The sequence below is a fragment of the Tympanuchus pallidicinctus genome, unplaced genomic scaffold, assembly GCF_026119805.1.
Source record: "Tympanuchus pallidicinctus isolate F22 unplaced genomic scaffold, pur_lepc_1.0 scaffold6, whole genome shotgun sequence".
In the NCBI taxonomy this organism is placed as follows: Eukaryota; Metazoa; Chordata; class Aves; order Galliformes; family Phasianidae; genus Tympanuchus; species Tympanuchus pallidicinctus.
The window spans coordinates 36,139,307-36,151,370 of NW_026294780.1; the positions used below are offsets into that span (position 1 = coordinate 36,139,307).

General features: G+C 36.4%; 1 long non-coding RNA gene across 1 annotated transcript in view; it reads left to right on the forward strand.

Annotated features, from left to right (window-relative positions):
- Positions 1 to 11,449, forward strand: part of LOC128092130 (uncharacterized) — a 176,734-nt gene extending 165,285 nt beyond the window's left edge. The window contains exon 2 of the long non-coding RNA XR_008211644.1: positions 11,207 to 11,449. This is a non-coding gene — a long non-coding RNA (uncharacterized LOC128092130). The remainder of the gene's footprint in view (positions 1 to 11,206) is intronic.
- Positions 11,450 to 12,064: the final 615 nt, after the last annotated feature.

Sequence of the window (12,064 nt, forward strand, 5' to 3'; positions counted from 1 at the left end):
TTTAAAATGCAGGTATCAGTGAAAAACAAGAAAAGGATATGTTACGGACAATGTTAAGGAAATATCATTGAAAATACTGTTTGCAGGGTTTGTGTTTAGTGTCCCCATTGACTTTTCTTTTTCCAAAGAAGAAGAATCGAGACCTCAGACAGCTTGATTTCAGAAGTAGTATTTAAGGAAACATTTAACAGAATGGAATCGACAAAAAATAACAACAGAAAGCTTGCTTTAATAATAGAGCATTTTTATTTGTGCCAGTAGCAGATGCACTTAAACAATCAAGCTGAAACTTCAGACTATTATTTCGACATTTGATAAGGCAAATTCAACTGTAATGCATTAATTTATTTGTATATTTTCTTATATTCTTTTCTTCATGTCTCAAATTGAACGTATTCATTCCTTCTGTTTTGTTCTCTTCATCTCAGAGATATTTTGATTACTGAATAAATAATTAGTTGTTTAAATAGAGAATGCAATACCAAGCTCCAATCATACCAGACTTCTTAGAAAATCTATTAACATTCAGAAGTGGTTTTGATAGTAAATGTTGAACTGTCCCATACCTGGAACTGTATTCCTCATAACATTCAATATTAATGATGTGCAAGTAAAATGTATGAATGTTAGAATCACAGAATCACAGAATTGTAGGGGTTGGAAGGGACCTCGAGAGATCATCGAGTCCAACCCCCCTGCCAAAGCAGGTTCCCTATAGCAGGTCGCACAGGTAGGCATCCAGGCAGGTCTTGAACATCTCCAGAGAAGGAGACTCCACCACCTCCCTGGGCAGCCTGTTCCAGTGCTCCGTCACCTCACTGTAAAGAAGTTCCTTCGCACATTTGTGCGGAATTTCCTGTGCTGCAGTTTCTGGGTGTTTCCCCTTGTCCTGTCTCTGTTCACCACTGAAAAGAGTCCGGCCTTGCCATTCTGCCCCCCGCATAAATATGAACTTCAGTAGAGCTTAGTGCAGAAAGAGAAGAATTGCTGGAAAAATTGTTTCTATGAACTTTAAGGTAACTTACAGAGCTTTTTATATTTGTTTTATTTTGATTTCTCTTAGTGTTTGTATTGTTTTTATATTCATTGTACTTACTAAAGAAATGATTAGATCTTAGCTTAACTGTCTGAAAGCCAGTGTTTTTTGGTTTATTTTTGGCCTAAAACAGTCATATTATTTCTATAGTCTCCTATATACAGGGAGAATATTTCAGTAAGTCCACCCTCAGACAAATCTGTAAGACAGATACATTCTAAGTTGCCAATCTCTCCACACCAAATACAGATGGAAACAGGAGATTTCTGTAAAAAAACTTCTCATTAAAAGCCACTGTTACAGCAATCAGACTGGTTTTTTGTTTGTTTTTTGTTTGTTTGTTTGTTTGTTTTTTTAATAAATATTGCTACTACTATAAAAAAGTGTTCACATTCTTACACTGCTATCCTGAGGTCAAGCAAAATTACTTAGCCTGAGCCTGATCACAATATAAGTTTGGCATTAGAATCTTAGAATTGCCCAGGTTGAAAAGGGCCACAATGATCACCGAGTTTCAACACCCCTGCTATGTGCAGGGTCACCAACCACTAGACCAGGCTGCCTAAAGCCACAGCCAGCCTGACGATGCTGAGTTTAATCCTTCTCTGCTGTCCTAAGAAGTCTGGTTTGTATTGAACTGCTTGCTACTGCAATACTATCAATGCTGCATTCAATCATTTATCAATTGGAATGCATTAACTTTTTAACTATTTAACAGAAGAAATTATTCTGTCTTGTGAAGGGGAACATCACAGTCATAAGTTATGAATGAGTTATGAAAGGTATTGTCAACGGTTTACGGGCTGATTCAGCCCAGTTCTGTGACTTAGCAGTGGCGGAGGGATTCAATTGATTGTCTTAACCTTAAGGCCAGAATCTTGTCTCTGAAGAATGCAACAGATTAATATCAAGGCTGTTAAAGGCTGTTGATGTGGTCTACCTAGACTTCAGCAAAGCCTTTGACACTGTCTCCCACAGTATTCTCCTGCAGAAGCTGGCAGCCCAAGGCTTGGATGGGTACACTCTTGGCTGGGTAAGGAGCTGGCTGGAGGGCCGGGCACAGAGAGTGGTGGTGAATGGAGTCAAATCCAGCTGGTGTTCCCCAGGGGTCGGTGCTGGGGCCTGTCCTCTTCCATATCTTTATTGATGACCTCGATGAGGGCATCGAGTGCACCCTCAGTAAATTCGCAGATGACACCAAATTGGCTGGAAGTGTGGATCTGCCTGGGGGTAGCGAGGCCCTACAGAGGGTCTTGGACAGGCTGGAGAGCTGGGCTGAAGCCAATGGGATGAGTTTCAACAAGGCCAAATGCCAGGTCCTGCACTTCGGCTACAACAACCCCAGGTGATGCTACAGGCTTGGGGCGGTGTGGCTGGAGGACTGCGTAGAGGAAATGGACCTGGGGGTATTGATTGATGCTCGGCTGAACATGAGCCGACAGTGTGCTCAGATGGCCAAGAAGGCCAATGGCATCCTGGCTTGCATCAGAAACAGCGTTGCAAGCAGGAGCAGAGAGGTGATTGTTCCCCTATAGGGAATATATTCGGCACTGGTGAGGCCGCACCTCGAGTACTGTGTCCAGTTTTGGGCCCCTCACTGCAAGAAAGATATTGAGGCCCTGGAACGCGTTCAAAGGAGGGAAACAAAGCTGGTGAGGGGTCTGGAACACAGGCCATATGAGGAGAGGCTGAAGGAGCTGGGAATGTTCAGCCTGGAGAAGAGGAGGCTCAGGGGAGACCTCATTGCTCTCTTTAACTTCCTGAAGGGAGGTTTTAGTGAGCTGGGGGTTGGCCTCTTCTCTTGCGTCATTAGTGATAGAACCAGAGGGAATGGTTTCAAGCTACGGCAGGGGAGATTCAGGCTGGACATGAAGAAGTATTACTTTTCAGAAAGGGTGGTCAGGCACTGGAATGGACTGCCCAGGGAGGTGGTGGAGTCACCGACCCTGGGGTGTTCAAGGAAAGGCTGGATGTTGTGTTGAGGGACATGGTTTAGTAGGAGCTATTGGGAATAGGCGAACGGTTGGACTGGATGATCTTGAAGGTCTTTCCAACCTTGGTGATTCTATGATTCTATGACATTGTTTATCTTTCTTACTGAAAAATGAAACATCGTTCATTCACATGCATTAGTTCTACTAGTTATGTTAGACATTATGGGCAAGAGTATATGCTATATAATGCTTAAAAATAACAGTGATGTCAAATTTACAAAAAACTTGAATTTCCTTATAAAAAGGAAAGATATTGTTTATCTCTCTGCAAGAGTCAGGAGAATTTATATGCATTTTACAGGGTAAATGAACAAAACAAAACAAAACAAAAGTTATGGTATAGATATTCTTATATGAAATGTGAATTGCAATTCTGGCATCCAAGTACAGCCAGGGTTGACTGATTTTGAGTAGTATAGAACACAAGTGATTTGTTGCAGCCTTAGAAGTTACTGTAGAAAAAAGATGGAACACAAAATGCTTTCTAGTGGTTGAAGAATATGTTTTAATTATTTTATCAGCAAAAAAATCATTTTAGAACCCATAAAAGACAAATAGATTCTTCTTCCTATGTTGAATTTGTTGCATCAGAGTTCAAGTAAAGAAGTCTTCATTTTATCTTGGCATGTTGTTTGTTAGTTGCTTTCAGTGAACTTATGACTGGCGACTGGGCTGGTACTTCAAAAAGTGATATTTACAGAAAATGAAGTGAACCTGTAAAATTCTATCACTAATTGAATCCATTTATTTTGGTTTTAAATTGGTAAAAAATCCTTTATCCCAATACTTTGAATTATAATTAAAATGATAGCACAGTTCCTAGTGTTAATCATTACTTTCATTCTCATCTTTATTATTGTAGAAGCATGTAGACACTTCTTCAGCTATGATATAAAGTGATATTTCCTGTGCACACATCTAGTCTAGTCTTGGAAGATTTGGACATTCATCTGGGAATGGTTTCCTGAGATCATAGGCTGTTTATGTAAGCACTAAATAAAATAAGGCATGATGCAAAGAAGCAGGAACCAGAACCAGTCATCTACTGACACTCTTAAAGCATTATGCTGTTCTTTCTTCAGTCTTCATGACTCTCAAACTGTTTAGTGCACATGGTAATATTCATTCTTGAAATATTGTTCCACAACTAAGAGTGATATGTATCATCAAGTATTTAACTGATTGATATTCAAAATCTCAGGCTTAAGAAGTAGAGAGTATTTTAGTCCTTGGACAGATTGCTGAAATCCAGATGTGCAAGAGAGCCTTCGTACATACACTAGTTGTTACAGATCCCCCAGTTCGCCTCTAACTTTCTCTCCCTCCAAAAGTTACAGTGCGTGCACTTGGAAACCTAACTCAGCCTTGTGAATTACTCTACTAGAACTTCACACCAAACATCTACTGGAAACACAAAGCCTTTGATAATTTTCATACTTCTAAATTTTTCAAAGGAAAAAAAGAAAAAAAAAAAGTTTTAAATAGATTTTAAGCACTTTCAAAAGCACATTTAGGAAAAGCAAAGGCTAATTATTAAACACATTTGCTACAACATAACTACCCTAGAAGTCTTAGTTTTATATAGCTTAGTTCTATATAGTTACATTTGAAGAAACGTTTTTTTTCTTTGTACTTACTCAAAGTTTACTGCAATCAAAACAAAAGCCTAAATAACTGTAAAAAAATTAATAATAAGCCTACTGTCTGTAAAAGCATTAGAGGTATTGCAACTGCTTCTGTGTGGGTTCTCAGTCGAGTTAGAGAGCTCTCATAGTTTCTTGTAGAGTCAGAATAGTTCTACTTCATTGTATTCAACATACATCTTATGTACAATTCACTTATAAACAAGAAGTTCCTGTTGCTCTAACAATTCCTCTAATCAGTTAATTGGCCCTAGCTTCCCCCAGACAACAGTGATAAAGGATGAAAGTTTCTCAATTGTGACAGAAGAACCTCCCGTTTACCCTTAGACGCAAACAGTCTGTTTGCTCTGTCTTACACTCCAGTCTCCCAGGGTTTCACAGTGATAGGGTTTGTCAAACAGTCTGATAAGTTCTTTGGTGACTTGCTGACTGTTGTATCTTCCCCCACATTTCTGTACTGATTAGTAAATGTAATTTATTTATACCTTGATCTATAAATAGTCACAGCCATCAGACTTTGACATCAGTAGCTGTTCAAAAACATCAACATATCATTACTACAATGGAAATTCAGGAGTCAGGGAAGAGGCTGATGCTATTTCAATGAATTTGTAGAACATTAACAGGTTTTGTGAAGTACATCTGAAGTTCATTTTAGTAATAAATTAGTTTGACTTGAATCATGAAAGCAGTACAATTTTTATGAAATATGGCTTCAAGTTAAATTTACAGAGGTTAATTTTTTAAATTTACTTTTAGATTTAGCATTTGAAGTGGACTGATTTGACTAGATATATATGCAATAGTATTGTCCCATTCTTTTTGTCAGCCTAAAGCTGAAGATTCAGTAGCATTTTATCCTCCTATTTCTTTTTATTTTTGTTACACTTGCATTACATTATATTAACTTATCTATTATTATCATTTATCCTATTTTTTTTATTCTCATTTCATTTAGAAGGTTATAAAAATGTAATTTTTTTTCAAATTTTTGCAAGCAAGTATTTGCAAGGTACGAAAGAGACCCAGAATACTAAATTAAAACATCTACCTTCTCTCTAATGTGAGGATTGTAGAGATTTAATCCCTCACCAAACAGCAGAGAGTACTTTTGGATGTCTCCATCAATAGATAAATGGATAGATGGATAGATGGATAGATGGATAGATGGATGGATGGATGGATGGATGGATGGATGGATGGATGGGTGGATGGATGGATGGATGGATAGATAGATAGATAGATAGATAGATAGATAGATAGATAGATAGATAGATAGATAGATAGATCTGCTTGTAATTTAGATTATTGGAGGAGTAAAGAATGAGGGGAAGCTGGAAGCTTGACAGTAAGACTAATAGAAAAATGTAGAGATTTAGACAGTGAAAGGACAAGAGGAATGGTTTTAAACTAAGAAATGGAGGATATAGATTAGATGACAAGGGGAAATTTTTTGCTGAGAGGCTGGTGAAGTGCTGAAACAGTCTATCCAGAAAACTGTGGATGCCCTATCCCCGGAGGTGTTCAAGGTCAAGTTGGATGGGCAACCAGGCTACGTGAACTAGTGCCCTGATTTAGGCATGCAACAGGGGGCTGGAACTAGAAAATCTGTAAAATCCTTCCCGACTCAATCCATTTTATAATTCTATGATTCTGTGATAGGTGTAAAAGATAAAATCAAGCCACCTAAAGCTACTTGAGATAAATAAAAAAGGAATGATGTATTTCAAGCACATCTGTTGAGTACAAGACCAGATTCTGACACAATATAATTAATCAGATTCTATACTGTGTATGTTTTTGTTGACTCACATAAATTGTTTTCTACTTTATTTTCATTGAAAGAGCTATACTGTTTAGGTGACATTATTCGTCCATACGTAGAATCCAGCACCTCTCATGTTGCAGTTTACTACATGCTGAACAATATATTAAATTTACTAAAGCTAACTAAAAAAAGTCGAAGTCATAGATCCTCTGTGACTTAACACTTGGATGTTCTTGCTATCCATAGCTATATCTAGAATTAATGAGCTCTCCATTTTCCCTACCAACATTGATACTTCAAATTACAAAGAAATTTAAGATTTGCCATGCCTTATAGTCTACCAGTTTTAAGCATGTTTTTGCTTTGTTCCCCTTTTTTCTTTCTCTTTTAAATAAGCTAGGGATATTTCACTTTAGAAACACATGAAGATTAAGAAATTAAGAGATTAAAAAGGATAGGATTGGAAGGATAGGAGGCCTTGTCAACAGGAAATACTGATGATGAGATTGAAATATCTGAAATTTAAAGTTCTTCATCATGACAAGAATGTTATAGAGATCTTCTGTTCAAGACAGATGTAATTTTAAATGAAAAGCGGTATCTTATCACAATTCTAAAAATATACATAATCAATATACGATCTACTGGAACTTTAATAAAATTTAATTATAATAGCTTTAATATAAAACTATTACTATTATTTAAAAGGAGTTGTTTAGTGCTCTTGGCCCACTAAACTCTCTCAATATTTCAAGTCATGCACATGTACCCCTTTTAGAGCCATTGTATTTCATAAATACTGTCATAAACTCCACACAAGCAGAAGTCAAGATTTAATTATGAAGACAAGACAGAATAAACTCAATCATCAAAGTTAAAATACAATTACTTGCTTCGGGAAAACCTGACATGGCTGTTCTGTTACTTTTGTTTGTTGAAAAAGGTGCAAGAATGTAGTTATCAACTGCCATGTGAAATCAATACAGTTGAAATGCCAGAAGATAAACTGCTGGCAAACAGGTAAAACAAGAAAAACATTGTAGGAAACTTCCCATCAATTAATAACTTTAAGCATTAATACAAGTAAAATATTAGATTATGTTTGTCAGATTTCAGCCCCAACCTGCTTCTTCTGCATATAGAATTATATAAATTACATAACAGTAGAATTTATATAGAGCTATACTATGAACTGTCCACAAACTGCTATATATCATTCAGCCTATAGTAGCATAATTCATTGTCTGTAATTCTTCACTCTGAGTATTCAAGCAAAAAAATACCCATACTTTAATTTGTTGTATTGAAGTATGCAAAGAAAAAAAAAAAAAATTTAGTGATTTAGTGCTCTACAGTCTAACTTAGATGACTCACCTATGCTCCATTCTGAGAACCGCATGCTTATTTCTCCAAGCTCATAAACAAGCACTTTAGCCTACAAATTTTTGGAAAGAAAGGAAGAAGAAAGAAAAGAATTACATTCTCCTTGTCTGATGACAGTCAGCGGACAATCATAGCAAAGTTCGTGAAGAACAAATAGCATTGAGAAAGAGATGATTTTCTGTTTTACTGGTCATTGGCTAACAGTAGAGAATTCAAGAGTTCTGACTTTTCTCTTGTTTTATTCAAAACTTTTTAATTCAAAGACTTCAAGACTTTTTATTCAAGCAAATTAATTACAATTGTTTTTGCTATTAGACTTTTTTATTCCTCCTAAATGTTGTTGTTTGTTTGCTTGATTTTTAGTTGAAGCCTTAATATAAATATTTCTGTAATATTCTGTATTTTTCTATTTGACATGAAGAGTCACAATTAGTTGTACAATGGAATATTCTCTAATTTGAAGGCAGTATTTGGAACACTGGATCAGATGAACACGAATTTTAAGATGGAGTGCTTAATTCTTTTATATCATGGTAATTCAAGTATTTTCAGGAGATGAAAATACATCTGACTTCTTGTGTCATCCTAAGCCTAGAAGAATCAATAATTTTTCACTTGAGTTCAAAGACATTCAGATTTCATCTTGGAATTTTATCATAGTATGAAGCACCATAGGGCTGAGCAAGGAAATATTTCTAAGAAAGATAAGGAGTGTGATTATATATAAAATACTATGTTGTGTTAACATACTCAAAACACAGTGAAGTACTGCTGTTACTCCATCCTGATTATAAATTAACTGATAAAGAAGTAGAAAGCTGGTTTATCTTGAAAGCTCCTTCATGTCTTCTGCTGTGAGTTTGTCATCTATGCTAGCAGATTTAATATTCTTAATATTCAGAATGTTGGAATGGAGCTAGCTGGCACATCATCAATACTTATGCCAGTAAATTATTATTGTCTTCAGAACAACATGGCAGCATGAAAACTGACTGCTGATTGCTTTTCTTTACAAGCCTCAGTCCTAAATGTGCTTACAGCTTGTCTGTTTAGTATCCTCATTCCTGCTACAGGAATTGCTATTAAGACAGTTGACAATAAACAAGTGGCTAAATACAGCCTAAAACGTTTTCAAAGGTAGCAAATACAAGCAGTTATTTGGATGGAGAGGCTTTTAATAATTGAATAGCTTTTTGATTTATTTTCTTATTTTGTGTGTATTTGTGTGTGCGTGTTCTTATATATTTTTTTAACTGTATATTGCGTGTAACTGTTGTACTTCATACATTCACACATCTTTTACAAATTCTATATAGTTTCAGTTTCTTAATTTCTTTTAGTGCCTGTTTTCAAATGGAGAAAAGTAGTTCTGTATACTGGACTTTTATTTTGACTGAAATCGTTTTCATTTTGTTGTGGAAATCATAGATCTGAATTATTAATTAAAATGATCATTAATAATGTAGTTCATATGTTGCAGGAAGAAAGCTGTTCAGCACACTTGGCTTGAAAGAAATCAGGATAGGAGTGGTTTATTGATTTATTAACAACATGTAATTAACCAGCTATCAGTGAGCTATATGCATTGTGAAACAATGTCCTAAAACTCTGTCTTTAATTCACAGCAAGAACTTTTAATCCCTCCCCCAGTCAGGTACTCCAGACTTCTGTCCATTCAAGATGCACATAAATTACATTTTATACCTCACTAATGCGCATACAAGTGTACAGCCCATGAGGCCATACACATACAACTGAGATGCAAGTTCCCATTTCTTGCATTCAACATTTCTTGCATTACCTCACTAGCTTGAGTGCAGCTGCTTGCCGCAGTTTCCAGGGAGGATGCTGCTGATCCCAGCCTGGACAGGAGTCAAATTGCAATGAGGGGATTTCTGACAGTATCAAAACACATTAGGATGCTGCGCATGTACCCTCTTTTCACTCCAGCACAAACTGACATCCTTCTTTAATACTTTCAATCTAACTCACTTTTTTTTACAAATGTCTTGGTAAACTGGTTATTGCTTAATCCAGCTGATAGTCATCTTAAGCAAACTTCATTATAGTATCTTCCTCTGCAGTGTTACTAGTCTGGAGGCAAAAATCTCAAGCAGCTTTGGGAATTTCCCCTCTTAAAGCTGAGATTTCTTGAGTGCAAATACATACATATGTATTTAAAATAAATACATATGAATTTAAAGTTACTTCCATATTTAAAAAATACATGGAAGTTTAAATACACAAGTAGTTACAGAACCTCTTGCTTATCGTACTGCTGGAGATTATGATTCTGAGCAGTATTGACCACTATAGTAGCCTTTATTCCTAATCCTAGGTATAAGATATTTCATCTAATGTAAAAGATACAGTTCTGAGCTAGATTTTCTGTGTCTCCTTATCAACAAAGAGGACACATTTAGGGTATGACTTCTCTAGCTAATTTTAAAATTTTACTTTAGGATAAGAATTTGCTCTAGCAGTGCCTATTTCACTTTACTAACTCCAAAGAGATCTTCTGCAACTGCTTCTGATGCAGATGTCAAAATGGAAGGCTGCTATATTTTTAAAAAAACATTGATTCTACCCTCAGAATTCCTGTACAGTCCCTAGTCTAAGCTAAACAAGCCTTTTAAACAAAGATATAAACAGCATTTGTAATATTTATCCTATTTAAACAACAATTAATCTTATTTAGTTATCTAATCTAATTTAGTTTGGTAATAAGGGAAACAAACTATTCTGAAGACCACAAGAAGTGAGGGGAAAAGTGAGGATCTGTAATATATCACCTCTATGACAGATACAAGGAAGGTGCTAGCTGGAGAGAAGAAATTAAATCTACATAGCATGTTGGATTGTTACTTGACCTCACCAAAAATCAGTACCTGGACTTCACTACAGCAACACACAAATGTGGTCAAAAGTCACCCATGGCTTTGCTTTCCAGTAGACATGGAGTTGATTTGATGCATCCTGTACTTGTTGGCAGTAAAAATATTGCCTCTGTAAGGGCTTCCTTATTTGGCTACAGTCTTGTCCATCTCTTCAGAATACCACTTACTGAATGAACTGGAAATATTCACTCATTTTGCTGGTCTTGTCACTGAGTGGGAACTGACATTATTTGCTGTGAAAAAATATTATTCAATTATCTAAATATAGACATTTATATGCACCTTAACCTTGTCTGCTTTCCCCAACACAGGTATTTAGTGACATTTGAAGTATCTTATGGCATCAGTGACATCTAAATAGGATGTCATGGTTCTATGTTTTTTTTTGTTTGTTTGTTTTGTTTTTTGTTTTTGGGTTTCAGTATTCCACATCAAAACATCATGCAGTGTATGGGGCATTAAAGTGTCACTGCCCCAATTCCAAGTACCTATCCCTGTACATTACAGCAGTCACGGGATCTGGCCCTTCCGGGTGGGGGGGCGCTCTCTTGCTGCCTGGCAGTGGGTGCTGGAGGTGCTTTCCTAGCCGTTCCAAGCTTTTCAGGTTTGAATCGGTCCCGGGAACTCTCTCTCTCATCTTGTCTGATTTATTCATCTCAATTTCAATTAAATTGTATATATTGTGTTATCTTGTATTCCAATATTATAGTAAAATAAGTTTTCCTCCATAGATTGTTGCCGCTGCTCTTTTCCTCCCTTCCTTCCTTCCCATTTTTGTGGGACTGCGGTGGGGGGGGAGGGCAGAGGCCTGTCGCCCCTGTCACGGACATAGATTGATCTAGTCAACTCCGTGACATAGGACTACATATTATTAGAGTAGTCTATGCAGCATTTGGGAGACTTACGTGCTTCAGAAGTATATTTTGAGGATAGGTGGGAAATGCTGAGATCTCTACATTACTACAGTAACTTCTGGCAACTATATTGCTTCACAAGTGCATGTTCTCTTCATCAGTTGCAAGAGGATTATTCTTGATTACCACAAGATATAATCAAACCAATCCCACCAACATAACTTTACTTGCATTGTTATACTTTTGGACTTTGAAAGGACATGCTTTGAAATTAAAAACCTACTCTAAATGCCCAGCTTGAGCAGCAAGAAACAATCAGTCTCAGGAAGCATTTCATGTTGCACAGTAAATAGAGGTAGTAAGATTTATAATCAGATGTTTCTGATTTGGTGAAAAAATATCTTTCATTTTTAGATACAGTAGAATACTGTTTATGTTTGCAGATTCTTTCACCTTGCTCTTGATGCTCAAGTTTTTCCACTTTACTTC